The 13,220-nt window shown below is 38.0% G+C and overlaps 1 long non-coding RNA gene across 1 annotated transcript; it reads right to left on the reverse strand.

Annotated features, from left to right (window-relative positions):
* Positions 1-7,751: 7,751 nt before the first annotated feature.
* Positions 7,752-9,009, reverse strand: LOC122003799. Its single transcript, XR_006118104.1, has 3 exons — positions 8,491-9,009; positions 8,344-8,397; positions 7,752-7,862 (listed from the first exon to the last, which is right to left on the reverse strand). It is a non-coding gene; the product is annotated as an uncharacterized LOC122003799 (long non-coding RNA).
* Between the last annotated feature and the right edge of the window lie 4,211 nt (positions 9,010-13,220).

Here is a 13,220-nt window from a genome sequence, read left to right on the forward strand (position 1 = left end):
TGGCGCCTCACCAGAGGACTCTTGAAACACAGGCCTCTTACCCCCTGGATCCAAGGGAGTGCAAAGGAAGGCTCGTGGACGCCTGGTTGGAGAAACAATAACTGGAGGAAAATACAAAGGTTCTTCTTCTTCTATTTCCTTGCCTTTCCGATGCTCAGTAGTTGATATCGCCGTATGATGAGCCGTCGGCAGAGTGGCCCCAGTATGATCTTGCACTGGTTGTTGTTGTTGTTGCAGGGCTTTCTGAACATGAGAATTAATGAGGAGTTCCAAATCCTCGCGACTGATAGTAAGTAGGTTCGACTTCCCAGCTTCTTCCATCACGTAGTCTCAGATTCAGGTGAAGGTTCCCATAGACGATGCCAAATTTGATCCTGTCTGAGAAGCTGACCGTGAAGGAGATCCGGAAGAAGGAAACCCACTGCAATGACGAGGAATAAGGCTGGTGAAACCTCGACCCGAGAAACCCAAAGCGGGTCGGAAGAAAACCAGAATCACCGGAGGAAATCTGCTAAGTAGGAAGAAATCCCCGTACAAATAGGATAAAACCGAACTTTCAAGCTCCTGAAGCTCCCTGCGCACAAGAGACCAACCAACACTATCGTCAGTAACCTAAGACCGGGGTGGGAATCCCAGGCTAGGCCCTCCGACGCTCAAGTTAGTGATCTCCCTTGATGTCGAGGAAGGAAGAAGAAAGAAGATGAACAGTAGCCAGAAAATTAGGGATCTCCACTTACCTTGCCAACGGAGAGGATTCCTCCTTTTATACCACTTCATATAACCTCCGTAGTCACGAAGTGGACCCCGGTTTGTTAGAGTTCGTTATGACATCAGCTGCGTACTTGAGGAAGATGATTTTTAAGGAATCTTTTTTGTACCCTAGATGTACCTTCTTTGTCGTTTAGTGCCTGCAAGACAAGCTAAAAGCATATTTCCCGCTAGAATATATATTCTCTATCATGAATTATTTTATTCGGTATATTCATGTATGATTCTTCTTCATGTGACTTCTATTTGTATCCCTGTTATGTTTAAAAAATAACATTTTGTTCAACATGTTTCTAAGGTATTCATTGAAGGAACTATGCGGGTTCTTTGCTCGAAAGAACCCTCTTGACCGATATTGGTCTATCTTTGCTTCGGAGTATGTAACGGTCGTTATTGGCTTACCTTCATATGGCAAGCATGTATCGACCGATATTGGCCTATCTTTGTTCGGCAGGCATGTATCGACCGATATTGGTCTATCTTTGCCTCGGAGTATGTAGCGGTCGTTATTGACTTACCATCATACGGCAAGCATGTATCGATCGATATTGGCCTACCTTCGTTCGGCAATCATGTATTGACCGATATTGGCATACCTTCGTTCGGCAGGCATGTATCGACTGATATTGGCCTACCTTTGCTCGGCAGGCATGTATCGATCGATATTGGTCTATCTTTGCTTTTGGAGTGTGCATCGGTCGTTATTAACTTACCTTCATACGGCAAGCATGTATCGATCGATATTGGCCTACCTTCGTTCGGCAATCATGTATCGACCGATATTGGCCTACCTTCGTTCCGCAGGCATGTATCGACCGATATTGGCCTACCTTTGCTCGGCAGGCATGTATAGATCGATATTGGTCTATCTTTGCTTTTGGAGTGTGCATCGGTCGTTATTAACTTACCTTCATAAGGAAAGCATGTATCGACCGATATTGGCCTACCTTCGTTCGGCAGGCATGTATCGACCGATATTGGCCTACCTTTGCTCGGCAGGCATGTATTGATCGATATTGGTCTATCTTTGCTTTTTGGAGTGTTCATCGGTCGTTATTAACTTACCTTCATACGGCAAGCATGTATCGACCGATATTGGCCTACCTTCGTTCGGCAGGCATGAATCGACCGATATTGGCCTACCTTCGTTTGGCAGGCATGTATCGACCGATATTAGCTTACCTTCGTTCGGCAGGCATGTTTCGGCCGTCCTTGGCCTTCCTCCTTTGACTCTTTCTTCTTTTTCTTTCCTCCTCTGAAGACCCACAAAACCTAACCCATATCAATGTTAGATTAGGTTTTAAGCCTCATGAACTCTATACTTTTATCATGGCCGAAACTTTCTCAAGTAAGAACACAACTTCTAAACAACATATGAACATGAATCTCTAACAAATTTCATAACACATTATAAATAAATCTATAAGCTTGTTATATTAAGGTTTAAGCCTCATAAACTCTATATTTTTATCATGGCCGAAACTTACAAAAGCAAGAACACAACTTCTAAACAACATATGAACATGAATCTCTAACAAATTTCATAACACATCATAAATAAATCTATAAGCATGTTAGATTAGGTTTTAAGCCTCATGAACTCTATACTTTTATCATGGCCGAACCTTATAAAAGAAAAGAAGGCCAATAAACATCTTAATAAGAAGATCAATTTAACATCACACACATAATTTCTTTTCTAACTAAATTCATATCATAACCTACTAAAGTACATAAGCATGGTTTCTTCTCTTCATTTTATTTCTAATTCTAAGAGTTCAAATCTTTCGAGAATACCGTAAGCAACTTGTACCACAGGTGAGAAATACTTACATCCTTATTTGCTTAAGGAAAAGGGATCTTTCTTGTGGAGCCTTCCTAGAGAGGGGTCTTCTTTGTTTTTGGATTTCGGCAAGGAGAGGTGGGGGAAGGTCTTGGTCACGGTGAGGAGGAGGAGGGAGGAGAAAGAGGAGCAAATGAATTTTCCTCTTTAATTTTCCCTTTTATTCATCATGAGAGGAGGAAGGGAAAATGTACTTTTCCTTCTCCTTTCTTTTACTTCTCCTTAATGAGAAGAGGAAGCAAGAATCCTCTTTTCTTTTGAGAGGGGGAAGGCAACTCTAACTTTTCCTTCTCAATGAAAAATCTCTTTTCTTACCCTTAACTATATTGTCACTTCTTTCTTTAACAATAATTTCTCTTGGTCTATTGGTTAACACATGCATATATCTCGTACGAGATCCAAGGTTCAAGCCTTGGTCATCTCTCTTTTTTTTTTGGTTCTATTTTATTTTTATTCTTTTTGCAATTTCCACATAAGGTTTATTTTTATTCATGATAAAAATATCTAAAATCTTGCTAAGTACTCTATGGGTATTACAAATCAAAACCTAAAAGAAAAAATAGATTAAGTTTTGGATCAAACGTGTTAAGTTCCGCAGGTGATCCAAAATTTAATTTAAAAGAACACATGGTAGCAAGGAAAAGGTTCAGACCTTTGTACAAAATTTTTTGTACAGTGGAACCTCTAGGTTTTCCGAGTAGCAACCAACAGTTCAACCATATCGTAAGCGCCCATTAACTCGTGTTGCTTCTGAAGCTCAGAGTTCATGGTTGCGAGCATTTGACAGGACACATCTAATGCATCGTCTTGATGCTTCTTGTAAGCATCTTTGTCAGCTCGCGGGGCATTGGCAGGAGGAGCCTCCGGAATGGGCTGCTCCAGAACGTAAAGTTTACGTTCTTGGGTGAGAACTATTCTCAAGTTCTTGTACCAGTCCAGGGAGTTTGCTCCGTTGAGCTTGTCCTTCTCGGGGACAGATCGCAGGGAGAAAGTGTTCGTGTTCGACGTCATGGCAATTCTACAACAGAAATAAATACAGAAATAAGTATCATATTCTTAATCATTTAATTAGGCCTTTAACTAAATGATGCTCCCACTGAATTCTATAATTCATGTGGGACAAGATCCACATCATACTAATCCTTGAGTTAGCTTTGGCTAATACGCCCAAGACTTAGTATGATCGGTAGGTAACGATTACCAATTACATCTCTATGCAACTCTTGTTTATAGAATCAAAATCCGCATTTATATTAAAACTCGATTTAGCTTTGGCTAATACGCCCGAGAGTTAATATATATGTGATTTTGACCTAACTTTCCAACCGTTGGAAGAATGCCTATAGTTATACTCGATCCAACCGAGTTAACTAGGAATACTCAATCTAATTGAGTTGTACTCACCCATGCGTTGATAGGCGGGACCAAGATTGTCCCTCCGTACCCTACCAAGATAGTATGTGTTGCTCTACTTTGGCAGCGATCGAGGTAGTAGTAGGTATCACGACACGGTAGGCATTAGAGTTGACGTGATTTAGATCTAATCTAAATGATGATGCGTATCAAATACTTGATTTAGATCTAATCTAATCGTGGGGTGCATCATTTGCACGATTTAGATCTTATCTAATCGCTAGGCACTAATTAACTACTTAATTAAGCATGCATCACATACATATAAGCAATTAATTAAATTATTTTGTGATTATGTCATGGCCCTACTACGATCTTCTCAAGCCAATGAGAAGATCGGATGGTCAACCTAAGGTCAACAGCTTCTTCCTTAGACCACCTTGTGTTGCTCGCGCCCTCCTCGTAACTCCGTCTCGTGTGGACCTTCCACCGCTTCAAAATTACATTACAATTTTGAAACTCGAGTTACATTCAAGTCTAAATCTAATTTAGAACCAGAATAAAAGGAAGGCACGACGCGCAGGTCATGAAAAATAAAATAAATAAAATTAAGATAAATACAGCACACACATCACATAACGGCACGCTGGCCGTATTATGAATTACAACACAATTGTCCAATCGAATTGGGTCTTTGGGCCATGACTATCACAAAAATAATATATAATTTAAAATTATATATTTTCCGTAATTTTTCTGTAATTTTTAATAATTTTATACATTTTATGAGTAAATTTTTCCCGGCGGTCCCGATTAGCGATTTCGGGCGCAATCGCGGAGCAAATCCCCTTGCAGGGTTAGGGACAGTACCCCTACCCGCGATCTAACCATCGCGAGTTGCTCCTAAGCAATCCAAGAGCGCCTTAGCCCGCTGTCCCAAAAGATTTTGGGTCGAAACATTACAGTTTTGGAAAATTCTTCTCGGTAAAATACACAAAACCGACAGTAAACAAAAAAATACACAAATATTCACAAATTACGCAAATATTCTTCATTCAACAGTATCCATAAAATACACAAATATTCACAAATTACGTAAATATTCTTCTTACAACAGTATCCATAAAATGTTTGGTTTTTCGGGCCGCGAAAACCGCATTTTCGCGTCGCAGAAACCCCGAATCACCCATGCCACTGGATCTCGTGCGAAGAAAACTTTTGAAAATACGAGTACGAGTTTAAAGTTTAAATCTACAGTAGATCTACAAAGGAAGAAAATATTTTTATACCTTTGAAGCGTGCCTTTCGTGTATCCCGCTCATCCAAAATGCCGGATCTCTAGACCGTCAAGCGTACGGTCCTCTAGAAGTATCCACACGGACAACTTAGGTGGAGAAGACCTAAACAAAGGTGTGCTAGCACCTTGATAGGTCACGGCAAGAAGAAGAGAGGGAGAGAGCAAGAAGAACTCAAGGAAGAAGAAGGAATGAATACACACTTGAATGAAAAATGAATTTCATTCAAAACCATAAGTGGCCGGCCACCTCTACAAGGTGTAACCCCCATTCTCATTAAATGTAGCCATTAAAGAGAATCGAGTTGTAACTCCCATGAGGTGGCACACTTTGATGATGTGGCACATCATCATTGGTCCACATCTTGCCATCTCACTAATGATGTGGCGATTAGTCAAGTCAAACTTGACTCTTCCTCTTCCTCTCAAGTCAAGTCAAACTTGACCAAATGTCTTCCATGGTTGATCTAATCTAACCATTTGATTCAAGCCAACTTAATATAATGAATCTAATTCATTAAATTAAGTTGATTTAATGAGTCATAATCTAAATTAGACTCATTGAATACTTGAATCAACTTGAGTCCAACTCAATTTAGCCCAATTTGGATTACTCTTAATCCAATTTGATTCATCAAATGAATCTAATCCTCTTGATTCATCATATGAACCAAATCTCCATCTAATTGTCCTTAGTGTGTGACCCTATAGGTTCTTGTAACGTTGGCAATGCCCTAAACTCATTTAGGAGCATAAGTAATGAGCGGTATCTAGCAACACATCATTACTACCTAAGTTACAAGAATGTTGAGATCCAACATCACCTTGCGACTACTAATTGTGACTCCTCACAATATATGACAAGTGTCCTTCTATCCTAGACATCTAGATTGATCAATGTGAGGCATAGACCGTGTCATCCTCTGACCAATCTAAATCTTGAACTCCAAGTAGACTCACTCGATCAAATAGGCTCAATATCCTATATTGACTCATTTGGGCATGGCCATGCACTTCGTGGTCTCACTCTATCAAGAATACCGATGTCACTCCCGTCATATAGGAGGGATAGATCCCATCTACATCACTCACATCCCTCCACATAATTTGTTACATACCCAGTAATCGCCTTTATAGTTCACCCAGTTACGGGTAACGTTTGACGAAACTAAAGTACATAACTCCTTATGTAGGGAACCATGGTGACTTCAGGTCTAAGGACTAGTAGTCATACTAATAGCCACATGAGAAAGTATATGACACTCATATAACGATCTATGATACTTTCTCATGGAGGGTCATTCAGTATACATTCTCTAATGTATACCCAGGTGTCAACTTGATATCTCTATATCCATGACTTGTGAGATCAAGTCATCGAGTTGACCTACATGCTAGTCTTATTGCATTAACATTGTCCCTGAATGTTAATACTCGACTAGGAATGATTAAGAGTAGTGTTCCCCATATCCTCTCACTATCAGTTTAACTAACCGATTTATATAGGTGAGAACCGTCTACTCAAGGACATTATTATACTTAGTTTATTTGGCACCAATACAAGTAAGTATAATAACCAAAATCCAAATGCCTTTATTTATATATAGAATATGATACAATAAGTCCAAAAATACAATCAAATGATTGGCTCTAGGGCTCTAGCTAACATAAAATACACAAACATTCTTTTTACATCAAAATCTAATAGATATCAGAATCAAGGTAGAACATTCTTTTAACAACACATCAAGGTAGAACATCGTGAGTCAAAAATCAAGCTGAGGCTACATTAAATTATGAGAATCAGAATCTGTTCAACTTGCTATACTGCTCCATTCTTCTTGCACCTTTCATTTCCCAAATCTCACCGCTATTCACCTTCAAATGCCTAGTTTTCTGAGTTAAAACATCCACTGTTCTAATCTGTCAAACAAAAGTATCATTTGGTCTACTTAACTACAGCAAAGAACAAAAACAGAAGAATTATACATGTTGCAGAAGTCCTAGAATATCACCATCAGAAAGAAATTGACATGGGACAATATATGCAATTTACATTCTATGCAAATGCATGCATCATCCAAAGTTTTCAAAAATCAAATACCTTTCCTACTCAAATGTAATCTAGCATGCATTCAGCCCACTCGAACAACACTTCATCAATTTCAACTCTAGAGTACTTGAGATTTGTAAATTGTAAAAACACATAAATAATATATTAGTAATTCAAGACCAAAAATCATAGTTGAAAAAGCAGTAAGAGCACCAGGTAACAAGATGAGTAATTGGAATGCTTAAAAAGAGAAACGTTCATCAAATATCTCAACCACAAATAAATAGAAAGAAGAATCATAGATGTAAGATACTGATATAGTCCAACACCAGCACAAATTCAAAGAAGAAATTACCTATTTTTGTAAGCTGAAGCCAAATTTGCATGGGCTTCAGGCATAGTTGGTCTGATATTCACAGCATGTATATAATCCCGAATTGCTTCAGTAACTCTACCAATCTCCTTAAATGTGTTCCCTCTATTGACAAGACCATCAGCAGCAGTCTGCGAAGAACTTCATTGTAACAGGCTATTGCTTCTGCATAAGTTCCCTGGTGTAATACAAGAGAACTATCAATTTCCAACTAGGGGCAAAGACAGCAAAGAAGAAGATAGACAAATTAAATGACTTTCTTCCATTAAATGAGGCAATATGCAGTAACTCTCAAACTAGCAATGAAAAAGGCAGATATACTACTCTACCTGTTGCTTGTATATAATAGCCAAGTTGTTGAAGGGCGCAGATATCCCTGTTGTAACTGCTAAAGTTGCCTTATAGAATGATGCAGCAACACTCATCATGTTGCTGCATGAAGAGAAGTTTCATTAAGGAACAAAAATAAACTATCCGCACAGTTGCCATCAAACATTTCTAAAGCTTACCAGTCCATGTATATGTTGCCAAGGCTTGACAATGGTTGTGGATGGTTAGGTTGTAATGCAAGGCATGACTTGGGAAAAATTATTAAAATGAAGTTATTCAACAAGGAAAAAAAACTTAAGTTAATAAAAATATCCAAATTAAAAAGTCACCCTATAGAAGTTGATAGCCTCTTCCACATGTCCAGCGTCTTTGAGAGCATTCCCCTTTTAATGTGCAAGAAAGTCGATCATTAACTAACCTGGCTCACCATCAAGAAGGATACCACATTTTGACATATTAGACCATTATCAACTTACCAGATTATTGTAAGCTTCAATAAAGGTAGAATCACAGTTGATAGCTTACTTGTAATGCAGAATTGCCATGTCAAGTTGACTTTGTTCATAATAGATGCCAGCAAGGTTTCCTGCGTCTAGATATCCCCAATGCATAGTTGACATAATAAACTCTCTTCAGAGCATAGTTTGCAGCAAAGTTATCCACAAAATCAAAAAGAGATTAACAGTCCAGTGGAAAAATAGGAGTTATTGAATCACGTAGCATATTCCAGTGAAAGTATTTTGCAACAACAATGTTATGAAGAACCTGAAATAAATAGAAAATGATTAAGAGTTCACACAAACAAGAACTACACATAGTAAATAAACTTCTCTTCTTTTGTATGCAAGTCAACAACAAATCATCATGTACTTTAAAAATGAGTAAGATATTAGTTAAAATAGAAATAATTAGAGGAAAAAAATAGACATGTTTCATATAGCAACCAATTAATACATTTTGACATGGAGAAACAACATCAAACCCTTAGTTGCAACTATTAAGGAGACCTAAAGACAAACAGTGTAAAAGCCTTCACACAAAAAGTAGAAGTGTGGATACCAAATATGCAATTTCTTCTTTCATATTAAACCAAGCAAAGAATCATTGGATCACTGTCATCTTTGGAAAGCAATGAGATTTCAATTAAAATAGAACAAATTTGAGGAATTTTACATTCTTGATTTGTATAATAACTGGTCAATTGATTTTCGTATGGAGAAGAACCAAATATGGTCAGTGTAAAATCCTTATGAGTTGAAGTCGAATTATATTTCAACTAAAATACAAATTATATCAATGACAAATGATAATCAAAGTTAAGAAATAAACAAGTAGACAATAGGTTCCATTATCACAACAGTTCACAGAACCTAAACATTCTAAAAACACTAAATCTAAGAATTATAATTAAAGTTACCGAACCCTTCTACACTAAAGTAGTATAGAGCTGACTCGGGTCGTCTCCCAAAGAATGTAATGATAGGATGATAACTTTAGGATTGGTTATGGCTTGGATTTTTGATATGAAACTAGGGATTTGGATTTTGAATTTTGAACTACGATATGAAATAACAAACAAGTATGAAATTTAACCTAAGAAACAAAAGAACAATGCAAGTATGAAATCTAATCATAATTAATAAAGACATCCTATCTATCCATTAATAGTGATTTCATAGTGCATTGTCACTCTACGCTACGATTTCACCATTAATGAATTAAACTACGGAATGAAATAGAAAAACATTAAATGAACCTAACCTAGTAAATGAAAGACAATACAGGTAAGGACAGAACTTAAACTATGATTGCAAGGAAATTAAAGACAATAAAAAGTAAGCAACTAAAGAAATTAAGCACAGAACGTAATCTAACCTTATCTAATTGCAATTAAATGAAGACATAACATAAGAGAACCATGCATCATTCAATTAACAAAGGTTTGCAAGAATCAAAACTAAGAAAATACAAAACTAGGATGACAAAGATGGTTGGGGCATTTCAACAAACACTTGATGAGCATTCAGTAAACTAAGCAAAGTGCGTGCAAATTTAAAATAGGGAAGAACAGCTTAGTACAAGCATGCATCAACCAACTAAAAGAAACGTCAATAACATCAAATCTTCTACCATGCAAACCACAGTATCAACAATAGGAGAATAAACTTGCTGTTCGGACTTGGTGGAACGAAGAGGCTGCTGTTCGAGATCTGATGAAGGCGGAGCTGTGAGGTTATGTCCAGGTCTGTTGGAGAAGAGCTGCTGCTGGGAAAAGGGCAGGGATGGCCGGAAGTTGAAGAATCTCACCGGAGAACCCCTCCGGTGAGGTGGATGATTGGAGCTGAAGCTTGCCGCCTGGAATGGCTTGCCGTCGTTGCTGCCCTAGCCCGCACGCCGCTGGAAATCCCGAAGAGGAAGTGTGGCTGTGGATAGGAGATGACCGCAGGAGGTGAGGGACATGCTCCGGCAGGCGGCAGTGAATCAGGAGAAGTGGCCGCCGGTCGTCGGTGCCCTAGCTCTGTCGCGAGGAAGAAACGCGCACAGTGATTAGGTTGTTGCCAAACGGAATGAGAGAAAGCTTTAGGGATTTTATTTCTCTAGATTTGATCTGACGGTCCTGATCAATCCAGATTTGATGGAACGATTGAGATCAAATCTGAATAAATGGTTGAGATCAACTAGAACCCATTAAATGGTCAGGATGGCTAGAACAAGATGAGCGGCTCAGATCATTCCAGATCTACACAGATTGGCCAGAATCAATCAGATCTTGATGAACGGCTAGAATTAATCAGATATGAATCTTTTATTTAATTTGCTTCCGATTTGAAAAATGGCTCAAATTTCTTCAGATTGGACTTCTCATTAACTCAAGCCTTTATGTTCATTTTGGTTCAACTTGAGCTCAATCCCTACAAAAATAAAAGTGCACAATTATAAGTAGAAATCCATAAAAATAGGAAGCATTATAACAAAACTCAAAATGTGAATCTAACTCAATAAACATGATAAGAATCAACAATTAATCATATGAAGGATTAAAATATGAAAATTAAGGGTAGAAATAATAATGCATCAAAATGCTAATTATCATGGCGCTGTGACGGTATATGGTGGACGGCGCGATAAAGGTTTAGGTTTAGGTTTGGAGGGAAGAGTGAAGTGTTGCAAATTTTAGCTAAGTATTGGTGGAAAAATTAAATTATTTTATTTTATCATAGACACTGGATTTTAAAAACTGCTGTTAAAATCGATGTCTATTAACGAAAAAAAGGCGCTCATAGACATCGGCTAAAAAAATGATGTCTATGAGCAAAAATCTGTGCTCATAGACACCGATTTTTGGAAAACCCGGTGTAGAATACTCAAAGACATTGGTTTTTACTTAAAACCGTTGTTGTTCCACCGATGTCTATGAGGGTTTTTCTTGTAGTGCTCCTTTAGCTTCTGGACCCTGAGCTAGAAGAACACCTTGCAGGAGATCTTCTCTGAGTCCAGGACCATCAGCTATCCGTGCCTCAACAACTGAATCAACTTTCATTGCTTTGCCATCTTCCATCCCCTCTAGTTCTTCCTCTATTGTTCCCATTTCTACCACTTCTTCTCTTTCTCTTCCTTCTTCTTCCACCCGGCTTTCCTCACCTTCTGTCCTCCCACCTTTGTCTAGACAAGCTATGGGTCTGCCCTCTCAAATGGGACAAGCTTCGAACCCTCCTAGTTATGGTTTCTACAGCTACAAGGCTCGTTGGCTGAGTCTTGGCAACATAGCCAGCAACTGTTAAGGGGCACTAGTATTTCCAACTGCGTTGACAGTCATAGTCGTCAAGCTGTTGTCGTAAGTATTTTTCATTATATATTGTTATCGTATCATTATTTCCTGCTAACTGCATTATTGTTTCAGTTTCTTACCTTAAGTCTTCATATAGACCAACTAGTCATTACTTTGGAAAGGGACAATAGCAGATTAAAAGCTCAAGTAGAAGCACTGAAAGTCAATCTTCTCCTTCCCACATTGAGCTTACTCAATTACAAGAGAAGATAGCATTACAGACTCGACAAATAGAGGCTATGAAAAAGGAATTGTAGCATCAGCACCAGTTATTGAAAAACAAAGAGCTTGAAAGGAAACCCCTGGAGTTACAGGTGTATCGGATAAATTCCAGCCTCCAGGTGGAAACTGCTCTGAAAGACAAAGCTATTTCAGATGTTTCTCATAAGAACATTATTTTACAGAAATTGGAGAGACTTCACAATATCTTTCTTTCTTAGCAGGCTCAAGAATCAGCTTCAAGTGAGTTTGCTCTTCTGCAAGAGCAAGAGCAGAGGAATGCTCAAGATGCAGAGATATCCTCACTTCGCAAGGAACTAGAGCAGCTTAAACTTGAAAGAAACACTCTCAAAGACCAAGCTGCTAAACTACAAACTGAATTTCAAAGTTATAAGGAGCATGAGGAAAACCGGTGGGAAGATAGACACTTAACTTTTTTTAGGTCTCCGACGTTTGTTAACGAGTATGTTCGTGGAGTCATAGGGACTCTAAATCATTCTATGACAAGGGTTATTCAACAACTAAGGGAAGGTGGTTATCTATCTTGTGAACCCCCTTTTCAATTCATAAACCATCGCAAGCTTAACCAGGAATTACCTGAAAATTTAACGAGTCACTTTAAGTTAGCATGATTATGTATTTGTAAAAGACTTGTAATTAAGTACTTGCAAATTTGTAAAAAATTTGTACTTACTTGTTTTTTCGGCCTTTATGATTTGTCTGCTACTTCTTGAAAATAAGTACTATCTTGCTCAAAAGCTTTTCCTGTTGTGGTATCTTAATTGATCATATGGCTATGAACAATAATGCATTTCATAAATCCCTTGATTTTTATTCGGGCATGATTGTATATAAAGAATTCTAAAAATCTCCGTGTTTCCGAGGGATGTGTAATCTTGAGCAACTTTATATGAAAGACTCCATAGGATTTTATGTGCCTTGGGTTTGGCATACAATCTCGAGCGATTTTAAATAGACAACTTCATATGATTGTGACTTTTGATGGAGAATGTAATTTTGAAAGATGATATTGTAACGCCCGAAAATTCTCAAACTTGCATTAGTATTATTCTATGATTTTTCTGGAATTTTTTAGATATTTTTCCGGAATTTTCCGAGTAGCGGAAGTAGCAAAAATAATTAGAAGAATAAAAAGGC

This window comes from Zingiber officinale, chromosome 7B, assembly GCF_018446385.1.
Source record: "Zingiber officinale cultivar Zhangliang chromosome 7B, Zo_v1.1, whole genome shotgun sequence".
NCBI lineage: Eukaryota > Viridiplantae > Streptophyta > Magnoliopsida > Zingiberales > Zingiberaceae > Zingiber > Zingiber officinale.